Source organism: Trachypithecus francoisi, unplaced genomic scaffold, assembly GCF_009764315.1.
Source record: "Trachypithecus francoisi isolate TF-2019V2 unplaced genomic scaffold, Tfra_2.0 Contig01603, whole genome shotgun sequence".
Lineage (NCBI taxonomy): Eukaryota > Metazoa > Chordata > Mammalia > Primates > Cercopithecidae > Trachypithecus > Trachypithecus francoisi.
In genome coordinates, this window is record NW_022681445.1 from 2,121,338 (window position 1) to 2,134,783 (window position 13,446).

At 46.0% G+C, this 13,446-nt stretch overlaps 1 protein-coding gene across 1 annotated transcript in view; it reads right to left on the bottom strand.

Moving 5' to 3' along the window:
• KLHL15 (kelch like family member 15) overlaps nucleotides 1-12,010 on the bottom strand; it is a 49,959-nt gene extending 37,949 nt beyond the window's left edge. Inside the window, 2 exon segments of the mRNA XM_033195541.1 lie at nucleotides 9,671-9,872; nucleotides 11,960-12,010. The gene's annotated coding sequence lies outside the window, so the exon portion shown is untranslated.
• Between the last annotated feature and the right edge of the window lie 1,436 nt (nucleotides 12,011-13,446).

Sequence of the window (13,446 nt, forward strand, 5' to 3'; positions counted from 1 at the left end):
GCACTCTACCCTGGGCAACAAGAGTGAAACTCCATCTCAAATTGATTAATTTAAAAAGTATAAAATCGAAAACTTTAAAAATGGGGTACTTCAGGCCAGGCGCAGTGGCTCACACTTGTAATCCCAGCACTTTGGGAGGCCAAGGCGGGTGGATCACAAGGTCAGGAGATCGAGACCATCCTGGCTAACGTGGTGAAACCTCGTCTCTACTAAAAATACAAAAAAAATTAGCCGGGCATCATGGTGGGTGCCTGTAGTCCCAGCTACTCGGGAGGCTGAGGCAGGAGAATGGCGTGAACCCGGGAGGTGGAGCTTGCAGTGAATCGAGATGGCATCACTGCACTCCAGCCTGGGTGACAGAGTGAGACTCTGTCTCAAAAAAAAAAATTGGGGTACTTGGACAGGTGCAGTAGCTCACGCCTGTAATCCCAGCTACTCGGGAGGTTGAGGTGGGAGAACTGCTTGAACCCACAAGGTGGAGGTTGCGGTGAGCAGAGATCGCACCACTGCACTCCAGCCTGGGCAACAGAGTGAGACCCTGTCTCAAAAAAAAAAAAAAAAAAATTGGGGTACTAACATTAATAGAACCTACCTTACAGGTTGCTGTGAGGATTAAATGAATTAAAGGATGTAAAGCACTCAGAACAGTGCATGGACCTTAAGTACACTGTAATATTAAGGCTTATTACCATGCCCCTTCATGTTGTGCTACTAGAGCCAAAATAGTAAGCCTGATCTAGTTAACTCTGAAGAAACTCCCCAGCCCACCTTCTGAGTATAGTTTCTCAGGACTCAGGACCCAGGTCAACTCTGACTCCACAGATAAAGACTGTAATGTCCACGGGTGAACTGACTTTTTATTCAAGGTCATAGAACTAGTCGTTAGAAATAAAGTTAAGACTAGATTCTAGCCTGGGCAATATATCAAAACCCTGTCTCTACAAAAATTATCTGGGCGTGGCAGTGTGTGCCTGTAGTCTCAGCTACCTGGGAGGCTGAGGCAGGAAAATTGCCTGAGCCCAGGAGGCAGACGTTGCAATGAGCTGAGATGGCGCCATTGCACTCCAGCCTGGGCAACAGAGTAAGAGCCTGTCTCAAAAAAAAAAAAAAAAAAGATTAGATTCTATTTGCAAAAAATACAAAATAGCGTGGTCGGAAAGAGCAAAACCTCTGAAATCAAAGTGCTTACTAGTACTTACTGTGTGACCTAGAGAAATGTTGTTAACTTCCTAATCTTGGTTTCCATCCATACATTACTAATAATCATCGTCATCTTATTATCAAGTTAGGGTGGTGAATAAATGAAATAACGTTAAGTGAGAACCCTCAATCTCCTCTCTACCGATCCCATGCCTCCCTAGGGTTTATCATAATGCAGATTTACAACAGATCAGGGTCAGGCGTGGTGGCTCATGTCTGTAAGCCCACTACTTTGGGAAGCCAAGGTGGGCATATCGCTTGAGCCCGGGAGTTCGAGGCCAGCCTGGGCAATGTGGCGAAACCCCATCTCTACTAAAAACACAAAAATTAAGTCAGATGTGGTGGTGTGTGACTGTAGTCCCAGCTACTCAGGAGGCTGAAGTCAGAGGATAAACTGAGCCCGGGAGGCCGAGGCTGCATTGAGCTATAATCCACCACTGAACTTCAGCCTGGGTAATAGAGTGAGACCGTGTCTCAAAACAAACAAACAAACAAACAAACAAAAAAACTGTGTACATAACTCTTTAACTGGGTGCAGCAGCCTCATGCCTGTAATACCAACATTTTGGGAGACAAGGCACAAGGATCACTTGATACAGGAGTTCAAGACCAGCCTGGGCAACGTGGCTGGACCTCTTCTCTCCAAAACAATTTTTTTTTTTTTTTTTGAGACGGAGTCTTGCTCTGTCGCCCGGGCTGGAGTGCAGTGGCCGGATCTCAGCTCACTGCAAGCTCCGCCTCCCGGGTTCATGCCATTCTCCTGCCTCAGCCTCCGGAGTAGCTGGGACTACAGGCGCCCGCCACCTCGCCCGGCTAGTTTTTTGTATTTTTAGTAGAGACGGGGTTTCACCGTGTTAGCCAGGATGGTCTCGATCTCCTGACCTTGTGATCCACCCGTCTCGGCCTCCCAAAGTGCTGGGATTACAGGCTTGAGCCACCGCGCCCGGCCCAAAACAATTTTTTAAAAAATAGCAGAGCTTGGCCGGGCGCGGTGGCTCACGCCTGTAATCCCAGCACTTTGGGAGGCCGAGGCGGGCGGATCACAAGGTCAGGAGATCGAGACCACGGTGAAACCCCGTTTCTACTAAAAATACAAAAAATTAGCCGGGCGCGATGGCGGGCGCCTGTAGTCCCAGCTACTCAGGAGGCTGAGGCAGAAGAACGGTGTGAACCCGGGAGGCGGATCTTGCAGTGAGCCGAGATCGTGCCACTGCACTCCAGCCTAGGCGACAGAGCGAGACTCCATCTCAAAAAAAAAAAAAAAAAAAATAGCAGAGCTTGGTGGCATGCTCCTGTGGCCCCAGCTACTTGGGAGGCTGAGGCAGGAAAATCGCTTGAGCTGAAGATGTCGAGGCTGCAGTGAACCACGATGAAGCCACTGCATTCCAGCCAGGGCGACAGAACAAGGCCCTGTCTCTAAAAAGAAATGTAAGTACAGAATTATATCAATTTAAGGAAGAAAACTATTATAAGAACTACTTTGCAATGGCAGAGACAGCGGCGGCGGCAGCAGCATGCTCAACAAGAAGTGCGTAGCCCCACTCTCCCAAAAGAAAACGAATCATTGTAAAACACAAAAACCTTAAATAAGAATTCTTTAAATCAGTGAGTGCTGGAGGAAAAATTTAAGAGGCTTTGAGAAAGAAACATTTACTGACAAAATGTTCAATGTACAAAAATTCTGTATCCTTACTTTTCACATATAGGTTTACAAACATTTTATACATGGCCTTCAGAATTTCAAATGGTAGGTTTTTTTTTTTTCCCCAAGAGGGGAACCAACCTAAATTAGACCAAATGACAAAGCATACTTATACTACCAGGAAGGAAATACTGAAGAATGTATCTTGTTTCATAAACTTGGTACTGACTAAATAAAAGAAAGCCTCACATTTTTGTGCCTAAGAATGAATAGTATAGGGATTCTCAAAGCATGATCTGGGGACAAGTGAATCCAATTGTCCTAAAAGATTCCAGTCCCCACTAAAGGGGCTTCCCAATGTCAAAATTATTATCAAAATAATTTTTTTTTAAGTTATTGGCCAGCCAGGCACGGTGGCTCACATCCACGATCTTAGCACCTTGGGAGGTAGAGGTGGGCTGATCACTTGAGCTCAGGAGTTCGAAACCAGCCTGGTCAATATGGTGAAACCCTGTCTCTACTAAAAAATACAAAACTTAGCCAGAGGTGGTGGCACGTGCCTCTAATCCCAGCTACTCAGGAGGGTGAGGCATGAGAATTGCTTGAACCCGGGAGGCAGAGGTTGCAGTGAACGAAGATTGCGCCACCACACTCCAGCCTGGGCGACAGAGCAAGACTCCGTCTCAAAATAAATACACAAATAAAGAATAGTTATTTGTCTTTTTCACTTTCATTCTGTTTTCCAGAGGTTTACACATGGTATGTGATATTGCAACAGACTGAATGCAGAAGCTGATGAGAAGCTCACTGGCTTTTATTAAGCCAGATATTAAAGAGATTTGCAAAAATTTAAAACAATGCTATCTTTTCACCAAGTTCTTAACTGTTTTAGAAAAGTTATTTTTCGGCCGGGCGCGGTGGCTCAAGCCTGTAATCCCAGCACTTTGGGAGGCCGAGACGGGCGGATCACAAGGTCAGGAGATCGAGACCATCCTGGCTAACACGGTGAAACCCCATCTCTACTAAAAATACAAAAACTAGCCGGGCGAGGTGGCGGGCGCCTGTAGTCCCAGCTACTTAGGAGGCTGAGGCAGGAGAATGGCGTGGACCCGGGAGGTGGAGCTTGCAGTGAGCTGAGATCCGGCCACTGCACTCCAGCCTGGGAGACAGAGCCAGACTCCGTCTGAAAAAAAAAAAAAAAAAAAGAAAAGTTATTTTTCATTAAAAAAAAGTTATTTAGGTTACCATGCAACAGACTTAATTTTTATTGTTTATTTTTGAGACAGTCTCACTCTGCACCCAGGCTGGAGTACAGGGGCATGATCTCTGCAACCTCTGCCTCTGGGGTTCAAGCGATTCTCCTGCCTCAGCCTCCTGAGTAGCTGGGATTACAGGCGCCCACCACCACACCTGGCTCATTTTTGTATTTTTAGTAGAGACCGGGTTTCACCAAGTTGCCCAGGCTGGTCTCGAACTCCCGGCCTCAAGCAATCCACCTGCCTCGGCCTCTCAAAGTGCTGGGATTACAGGTATGAGCCACCAAGCCCGGTCCCCACTAATTTTTAAGATTAAAAAGAAGTCCTGAGACCACAGGTTTGAGAACTGAAAGTATAAGAGATAAGTGACCCCACACACACACACACACACACACACACACACACGTGCACGTACAAACCTCAACCTCTTCTTACTCCTACCTCTGCCCTGGAAGACTATTACTGCTATTTATGTCACAGAAATTTTGAACACTTCAAACTCTCTAGTGACCAGTAAAAAAAGAAGTTTGGGGGGGGGTAAAACTGGACAGGAAATTAAAGGCAAATAAATGCTTCCTTTTCAGTTATAAGGCTGTCATTCTGATGTGAAGGCAAAATTCTAGGCAATTAATTAAAAGACATTTCAAAATTAACCTCTATGTTTATGCCATAAGCAATAATTTATTGCTTTCACATTCCTTCCACAGCTGCTTGAAAATTCATACAAAAGCTTAACGTATTCAATGCAAAAGCTAGATTCTCAGAGGTTGATATAATATACTTATCCTCAATGAAAAATTTAAATAATTTCATACTCTCTTCATCCCCAAACTGTTCTCCTACCAAAATTGATGTCTATGCAGAAAATGCCACAGTTGCATACTGAAAAGAGAATGCAAAGGCTTACTACGGATAAAAACAGAATTAATTTCTGAGTCATAACATTTCTCACTTCTGTAACCTATAAAGCAAAAAAATGTAAATTCAACAATCACAAAGCAGCCAACTTCTCAACATACCAATCTAAAACAAAAGACAAATTTAAAGACAGACTAAATTTTTAGCTCTATTAGTGGTCACTTCACTCTCATTACACTACTCAAATTGAAAACTCACTTTAATATGGGAGGAGCGGTTGTGTAAGTTAACTTTAATGTGTTTAATACTGTAAATTCTTTCTTGTCATCAAAATATTTTTATAACTCAGGACCAAACTGCAAATGACCATTTAACTAAGCTATTAGGAGGGCCCTGGGTCCTCCAGCCTCCAGACTGGCACCAAATTACTTCACCTTTCAGGTATGTTTAGCATTTAGTCATCCTATAATACAAGAAGCCTTATAAGAAAAAAACACTCCTGCTTGAATGCTATTTTTCATCAGAAGACTTCAATTGAATGCTTCTCTGCTTATTCCACACTATGACTAGTAGTAGTCCAAGAGTGATGTCATGGAAAACAGCTTCCCTTAGCCTTTAGAGATTGGATCCAGTGAGAATTCTAGGAAAAGTCTCTATTGGGGAATAAAACCCCAAATCATCTAAGTTCTATTCTAACATGAAATCACAAATACTGTAATGTTAGCCTTTCAGTTCCTCATAAGAATTATACAACCAAACTAAATATTTTGGAAGGTCTTGCTGTTATGATACAGATTTCCTGCAAATCATTAAAGTCTATGATATATATCATTAACTAAATTCAAAGATCTTATCAAAGCAAAGAATATTTTTTTCTATCCATTCTTATATGTTTCAGTGATTGAGCCTGATGAGTTTTAAGGGTCTTACATTAAAAACAGAAAACCTGACAACATATTTTGCCTTTCCTAATTTCTTGTTTCCAAGGTTAAAATTTCAAATTCTGAAAAGGTCTTCCACTTTTGGACCAGCAGCAATACAACATATACCCTTGGCAGAGATGAATTATGAGAGCCTTTCCAATGATTCTTAAAATGGCAATAATAATAATCTTATATTACTATCTCCCTTGGTGCTGCTGTTCCTTGAAAACCAGCTACACTCCCAACTTAAGGCCTCTCTACACCCTGTTACCTCCGCCAGGATCACACTATCCCCAGATATATATGGTTCCCTTAGGGTCTTTGGTGTCATTTCAGTGAGGCCTTCCTCAAACACCCTCTTTTAATGTTGCAAAACCCCATCTGCCCCATCAACCAGACAATCCCCATGCTCCTCCACTTTATTTTTCTCTGCAGTATATTAAATGGCAATACAGATTATCCATTTACTTAGTTTCCTTTCTGCTTCAATTTGGCGGTTTTGCTTCATTGACTGTTCTATCTCCAGCACCTACAACAGCGCTTGGCACATAATAAGTGCTTAATAAATATTTGTTGGAAAGACGGATAAATTTAATCCTCACAACCTTCCATGTTTTGTATCCATCCCCGACTTAAAGATGAGAACATCAAAGCTCACAGAGGTTAGGTAACTTGCCCAAGGCTATATAATTATTAGTAAGTTGTGAAGTTGGGGTCCGCCTGACTTCAGAGCCTTCCTGATTAAACACTGTTCTACAATGCCTCACGCATTGCTCCATCTTTCATTTCTCTTCAATAAAAACCACACGAGATATAGCACTCCAATTCAGAGAAAATAGATGCTAATAAAGTAATCCACCTCCTCTAAGCTAAAGATTCATTCTCCTCACAGTTAACATTATTCACTCTCAAAACATTTGCACTGGGAAAGGCCAGGCTTGACAACAGGCCACCTACATCATTTGCGGGGACTCTTGTTCAAAATCAGGGAAAAATGGCGTTAAAAGGCTGGGCGATGGGCCGGGCGCGGTGGCTCACGTCTGCAATCCCAGCACTTTGGGAGGCCGAGACGGCCGGATCACTTGAGGCCAGGAGTTCGAGAGGAGCCTGGCTAATGTGGTGAAACTCCGTCTCTACTAAAAATACAAAAATTAGCTGAGCATGGTGACTTGCATCTGTAATTCCAACTACTCGAGAGGCTGAGGCAGGAGAATAGCTTGAACCCGGGAGGCGGAGGTTGCAGTGAGCCGAGATCGCGCCACTGCACTCCAGCCTGGGAGACAGAGCGAGGCTGTGTCTCAAGAGAGAGAGAAAAAAAAGCTGGGTGCGGCGACTCCCGCCTGGAATTCCAGCACTTTGGGAAGCCAAGGCGGGCGGATCACTTGAGTCCAGGAGTTTGAGACCAGCCTGGCCAACATGGTGAAACCCCGTCTCTACCAAAAATACAAAAATTAGCCGGGCGTGGTGGCGCATGCCTGTAATCCCAGCTACTCAGCAGGCTGAGGCCCAAGAATCCTTTGAGGCCAGGAGGTGGAGGTTCCAGTGAGCGAGGATCGCGCCACTCCACTCCAGCCTGGGTGACAGAGCAAGACTCTGTCTTAAAAAAAAGGGAAAAAAAAAAAGTCGTTAAAGGCAGTAAAATATAAAGCTTTTTCCTTTCTTCTGTATCTCTCGACTATTTCACGGTGTTTTTTGAGACGGAGTTTTGCTCTTGTCGCCCAGGCTGGAGTGCAATGCCGCCATCTTGGATCACCAGAACTTCCGCCTCCCGGGTTCAAGAGATTCTACTGCCTCAGCCGCCAGAGTAGCTGGAACTAGAGTAGCTGGGACTACAGGCGTGTGCCACCACGCCCGGCTAATTTTGTATTTTTAGTAGAGACGGGGTTTCTCCACGTTGGTCAGGCTGGTCTCAAACTCCTGGCCTCCCAAAGTGCTGGAATTACAGGCGTGAGCCACCGCTCCCGGCTCTCATGGGTGTTTTTTAAATTTTATGTTTAATGTCGTTCTGAGTAAAGGAAAATTAAAAATTTAAATTAGCATAACTTTTACCATTCACCCTTATACTGTACAATCCCAGTTTTACATGCAGATTATTAAACCAAGTGTGGGGCCCTTCTGAACATCCATGAAGCCAAGCCTGCCCTGGTCAAGGTTAGGTTTCTGAGATAACGCGACTCGAGGTAGAGAGAAGGTCAAACCTTGAAATTCCCAATAAAGCAATGATTTGTCAAAATTTTATCTTCAAGTTAAGTGATAAATCCAATCTATAAAACCAACCACTTTGAAGTAGGCTCTTCCTTTTACTATGTTAATCCTGTCCAACTTCTATTTTACAAAACACAAAAGCATACTCTGAAAAGATAACTGATATTGGACTAGACAATTATAAATTTAATAAAACACAACTATTCAAAACCATTTGTTAGCTAAAAATAACAATATACCCAAAAATGCTTCTCTTTCACTTTTTGTGGACCATTTAAACCAAAACATACTATATTTTTGATGTGCCAAGTAAAAATGATCCATACTGATCTGTTACACATATAAATTCTGGCAAAATAAATTCAATTTTCAAACCACAAATATTTACTATCCTATTCTTTCCCCAAATTAATCAGCAACGAAGAGTGCAAGTTAACATCCTCTACCACTGATAAACTGTGACTCTAAGCACCTACTACATGTTGTGATGATTAAAAATGAGAATCAAATTATATAATTACATTAAGTGCTAAAAAGTTGAAATGTTCTACACATTTCTAGATCTATTAAGGATTACTGAAACATGAATGCATTGATAAGCTCTTAACCAATTTTCAAATTAGTAGAAGTATTAGAGCATCCTGCTCCCTAGATATGAAAAACAGGCATTAAAATTAGGGTATATATGTCTGCAAGGCATTTTCTAAATTACCACTTAATCAGATCAACAAAGGCAAACAAATTCGGAAAACAGAAAAGACTAAACAAATGTAAGGTGTTAACTAAATATTCAGAGTAAGAAAAGGGGCCTAAAGCGGCCTAGAACGAGGAAAAGCAAAGCGCCCACAGTAACGTTACATTTGAATTAAAGAATACCGTTATTTAAATAAGCAGTTAGCACTTCGTAGGAGGAAGGCCAAGCAACGTGACTATTATAGATCTATGGATTCACAGCACTGCTTTACTATCATTCCGTACTTATTTGCTTATATTTGTAATATAGAAATAAAGAGGCAGCAACAGTTAGCCACTACATTAACCACTCTAGCAAAGGTTACTTAAAAAACGGCCTTGCATTCTTACAACACTCTACAGTTAAGGATTATTTTCACATATATGACCTCATATAGTCCTCTCAACCCTGCGATGTTGGTACTACCGACTAGATTTCATAGATAAGAAACCGAGGCTCGGTACGCGATTTTTTCTCAGAGTCACCCAAGTCGAACCCAGACCTTCCGATTCCTAGTTTTATGCCTCGCATTTCGCATAGTTCTATTTCAGGCATAAATTGAATTGTTAAAGGGAAGGAACGGGTTAGGGAAAAAATAATCATGGTACCTGCAGCTATGTGCTGCAAAAAATGGCTGAATTATGCTTCTTCCTTTTTCTTTCTCGCTCTCTCTGGGGGAAAAAAAAAATTACATTTCAAACAATTTAAGTAAACTCAAAGACAAATGAGGTCCCGGCGTCTACCAAATGTTTGACTCAGGTCCGTGTAGAGAGGGCCGGCGAATTCGTGCCTAGCTCGGGGCCGCGGGCGAAGCCCGGGCTCCGCAGGCCGGCGCCCAGGGGCGGCTACGTACCTCGGGGGGTCCTGTCCAGCCTCTACTGGACGGCAGTCTGCATCAGGAAGAACCGGGCCGGCGGGCCGATGGGTGGGCGGTCGGGCGCCGGGACGGCACTCGGCAGGCTCCTCAGACGTCTACGAGCGGCCGCTCCCGGCACGAGCCGGGTCGCTCCGGCGGGGCACGAGCGTGCTCGCCTGCAGCACCTTCTGGGTAAGTCCTGGGAAAGAAGACAGCGCTGAGTCGCGAAACCAGACAGTCGGGCTCCGCACGAGGCGGCGCGGCGTCGGGGCCCGGACCGACCTTGCCAACGCCGGGGGCCTAGCAGCACCCGGCGGGGCTGGGCGGAGGGCCGAGTGGGGCCGCGGGCGGGGGAAAGGGCTGGGGGGCAGCAGGCAGAGACAGAAGCACCAGAGAAGGTAGCGTCGAGGACGGCGTCTCCGGGCTTCTGCCCCGAAGCGCGCCGAGCCTCGGGATCACCACGCCGGGGGTGGAGGAAGGCGGGAAAGGGGCGGGGAAGGGGCGGGGCGTGCGGGGCCACGAGCCGGGGGCCGCTCCGGGCCGCGCGCCCCCTGCGGGCCGCGGGAGCCGCCCGGGGCCCGCCCAGGGAGGCGGGGCTGGCCGGCACGGGGCCCCGTGCGCTGTCGTCTTGACGCGGAAGCCCGCCACGCTGGGAGAGAGGGCGGAGGGTGGGAAGCCGTTGGGGGCGGGGAGCTGGCCCGGGAGGCCCCCCTCGGCCCCTGCTGGCGCCCCGAGGGGGCCAGCCTGTGGCCTGGCGGGTGTTTACCTTCCCCCTGGTCGAGCGCCAATGCCGCCATCTTTCAGCCTAAAGCGCGTCACTTCCGGCGCCACGGGAGCGGGAGCGGGTGTGGGAACGGGGGTGGGGGGCTGGCGGGGAAGGCTGTCCCGCGCCCGCGGCGCCCCGCGTCCCGGCTGCCGGCCCGCCACGCCAGCGGTTTCCCACCGAGGAAAACAGGCGACCGCGCGTCGCGGCCCCGGACTGGGCCCGACGCAGCTTCCCCCGCGGCGCCGCCGTCGGGGCTGAGGACACTCAGCTGTCCTCGTCCCCTAAGTCCCTCTCCGCCTGCACGAGCGATGGGCCCCGAGCCATTGCGGTGCGCCCACCCTCGACAAGTTGAGGGCTAGGAAGCCAGGAAAGTGTCTTTTTGCATCTTGGCCACGGTGGGGGTGGGGGAATCGGGGACAACGTGGAGGGAGCTTTTCCATAGCTACCTGTTATAAAAGTGACTAGATCTGCGCCAAATGACATCATTTTTGTAAGGCAACTTGCAGTGGATTATTGCGTCACTGTCCACTTGGCTTACTGCACAACAATTACACGTTTCAGAAATCGATTTCCCAGGGGTGGGAAAATTCATTAAAAAATTGCATGTCTGCACCACCCGGAGATAATGCCGTATTTAAAAAAGCTGTTCTGTCTCCACTTGCGTCAAAATAAGAACGAACATTCAGAGGACAGTGATTTTTGTTGTTCGTTTTTAACACATCAGCTATAGAATTCTAGCTGGTACTTTTAAAATATTACCTTTTCTTGACTTAAGAATATAAAACTAGACTATAGGACTGTTTTGTAAATTTATTATGGCATCTCTTTGTGGGAAAAGTGTAGATGACGGAAATGCACAGTTGGAAGCCCGTGATTCTACAATTAACCTTAAATTAGGGCATCCATTGCCCATAGCAGATCCTAAAGTGAGGTATTTCGGCTTCCCCCACCCCCACCCTCACCCCCCGCCGCCATTTTCTCTCTAGACCAATATCCCGATGAACTTTCCGTGAGAGGTGTCGCTAAAAGCGATCATTATCTCTTTCTAGCAAACTCGAACATTCTATCTTTCCTGAGGCCAAAATAGCACACGGTGTACTGTTTTGCTGAAGTAGACTACTTCGTGGGAGAGATAACAGAATTACCTCAATCTTTTGGAAATAAGCTTCCTTATTCCGATTTAAACTTACAAGCTTAAAAAAAACTAAGACACTGAAATTCCCAAGTTGTTCACACTTTCTTTCCATCTTTTCGAATAGCTCCTTTAAGGTATTTCTGTTCATTTTTTAAAATCCCTGCTTGCTGTATTTGCATCTGTGACTACATGACAAATTACCCCAGAATTTATCACATTACAACAAAATTTTAAAAATTAAACCATAAACTTTAAAAATGCATACATTCCACTTCTGAATATTTAAATTTTCATACAGTATTCCCGAACATCTAAACGCTGAATTTGGATTTTTGTACATTAACTAACAGACATTTTAAGCTATACATTACTATCTGGCACTGACCTGTCTAAAGAGAGGCTTCTGTTCTTCATTCAAGCAAGAGCTGAAATGTTTCTGCGCTCTGTGTACCAGGTATAAATGTAGTGAGTGATGTCATAGCCATTGTGTGATCACCGTGCCCCCCACCCCTCCTTATTTTGACATTGCAAGGTCTCATATGGGGAATTTCAAATGTGCTTTTTTGGATAGTTATTGTAGTTTCTAAAACTGCTGTGTCTTTCAATCAATCTATACGTTAACTATGTAACACCCCCCCAAAGTTATCTTCAATCAATGATGCCTCTTTCACTCTTATTTCTTATTTTCATGTTATTATTTTTTGAGACGGTCTCACTCTCGGCCAGGCTGGAGGGCAGAAGCATGATCACAGCTCACTGCAGCCTTGACCTGCCAGGCTCAAGTGATCCATCCACCTCAGCCTCCCGAATAGCTAGGACCACAGGCGCGTCCCACCATGCTCGGCTAACTTTTCTTGTTTTTTGTTTGTTTGTTTTTGTTTTTGTTTGTTTGTTTCTGAGATGGAGTCTAACTCTGTTGCCCAGGCTGGGGTGCAGTGGCACATCTCGGCTCACTGCAACCTCCGCCTCCCAGGTTCAAGCAATTCTCCTGCCTCAGCCTCCCGAGTAGCTGGGATTACAGGCGTCCGCCACCACCCCCAGCTAATTTTTGTATTTTTAGTAGAGACGGGGTTTCACTGTGTTGGCCAGGCTGGTCTCAAACCCCTGACCTCACGATCCGCCCGCCTCGGCCTCCCAAAGTGCGGGAATTACAAGCGTGAGCCACTGCACTCCAACTTGGGCAACAGAGCAAAAACTCCGCCTCAAAAAAAAGAAAAGAAAAGATATTTTAACTTTCCCCACCAATTTCTGGACTGTAATGGGAGTCGTTAAATACCTTGAGAGTATCCTTTCACACTGGTAGAGTCCCACTGAGGCAGATGGAAGCAGTCTTTTCTTAGCCCTGTAGCCTAAGTATTTGAGAATACACATTCCTCAATAGCTATCTAGCAGCCAGCAAGGTCGGAAGTATGCTAGAGGCTTGGGCCTGGAAGTGCTGGTGGAGTTGGAATAAGGTTCCTCCCCAGGGGTTCTGAGGATTTAGGATACTGCATACCCTCCTCCTCCCTCCTGTTTTTGTTTAAGAAATTCAGGCCGGGCGTGGTGGCTCACGCCTGTAATTCCAGCACTTTGGGAGGCCGAGGCGGGCGGGGGGAGGATGGGGGGGGTCATTAGAGGTCAGGAATTGGAGACCAGCCTGAGGAACATAGTGAAACCCCTCTCTATTAAAAATTAGCTGGCGTGGTGGAGCGGACCTGCGGTCCCAGCTACTCAGGAGGCTGAGGTAGGAGTATGGTTTGAGCCCAGGAGGCAGAGGTTGCGGTGAGTCGAGATTGCACCACTGCACTCCAGCCTGGGCAACGGAGCTAGAAGCTGTCTCAAAAAAAATAAATAAATAAAGTTGCGGCTTTCAGAAATTCCCAGTCTGCGGTA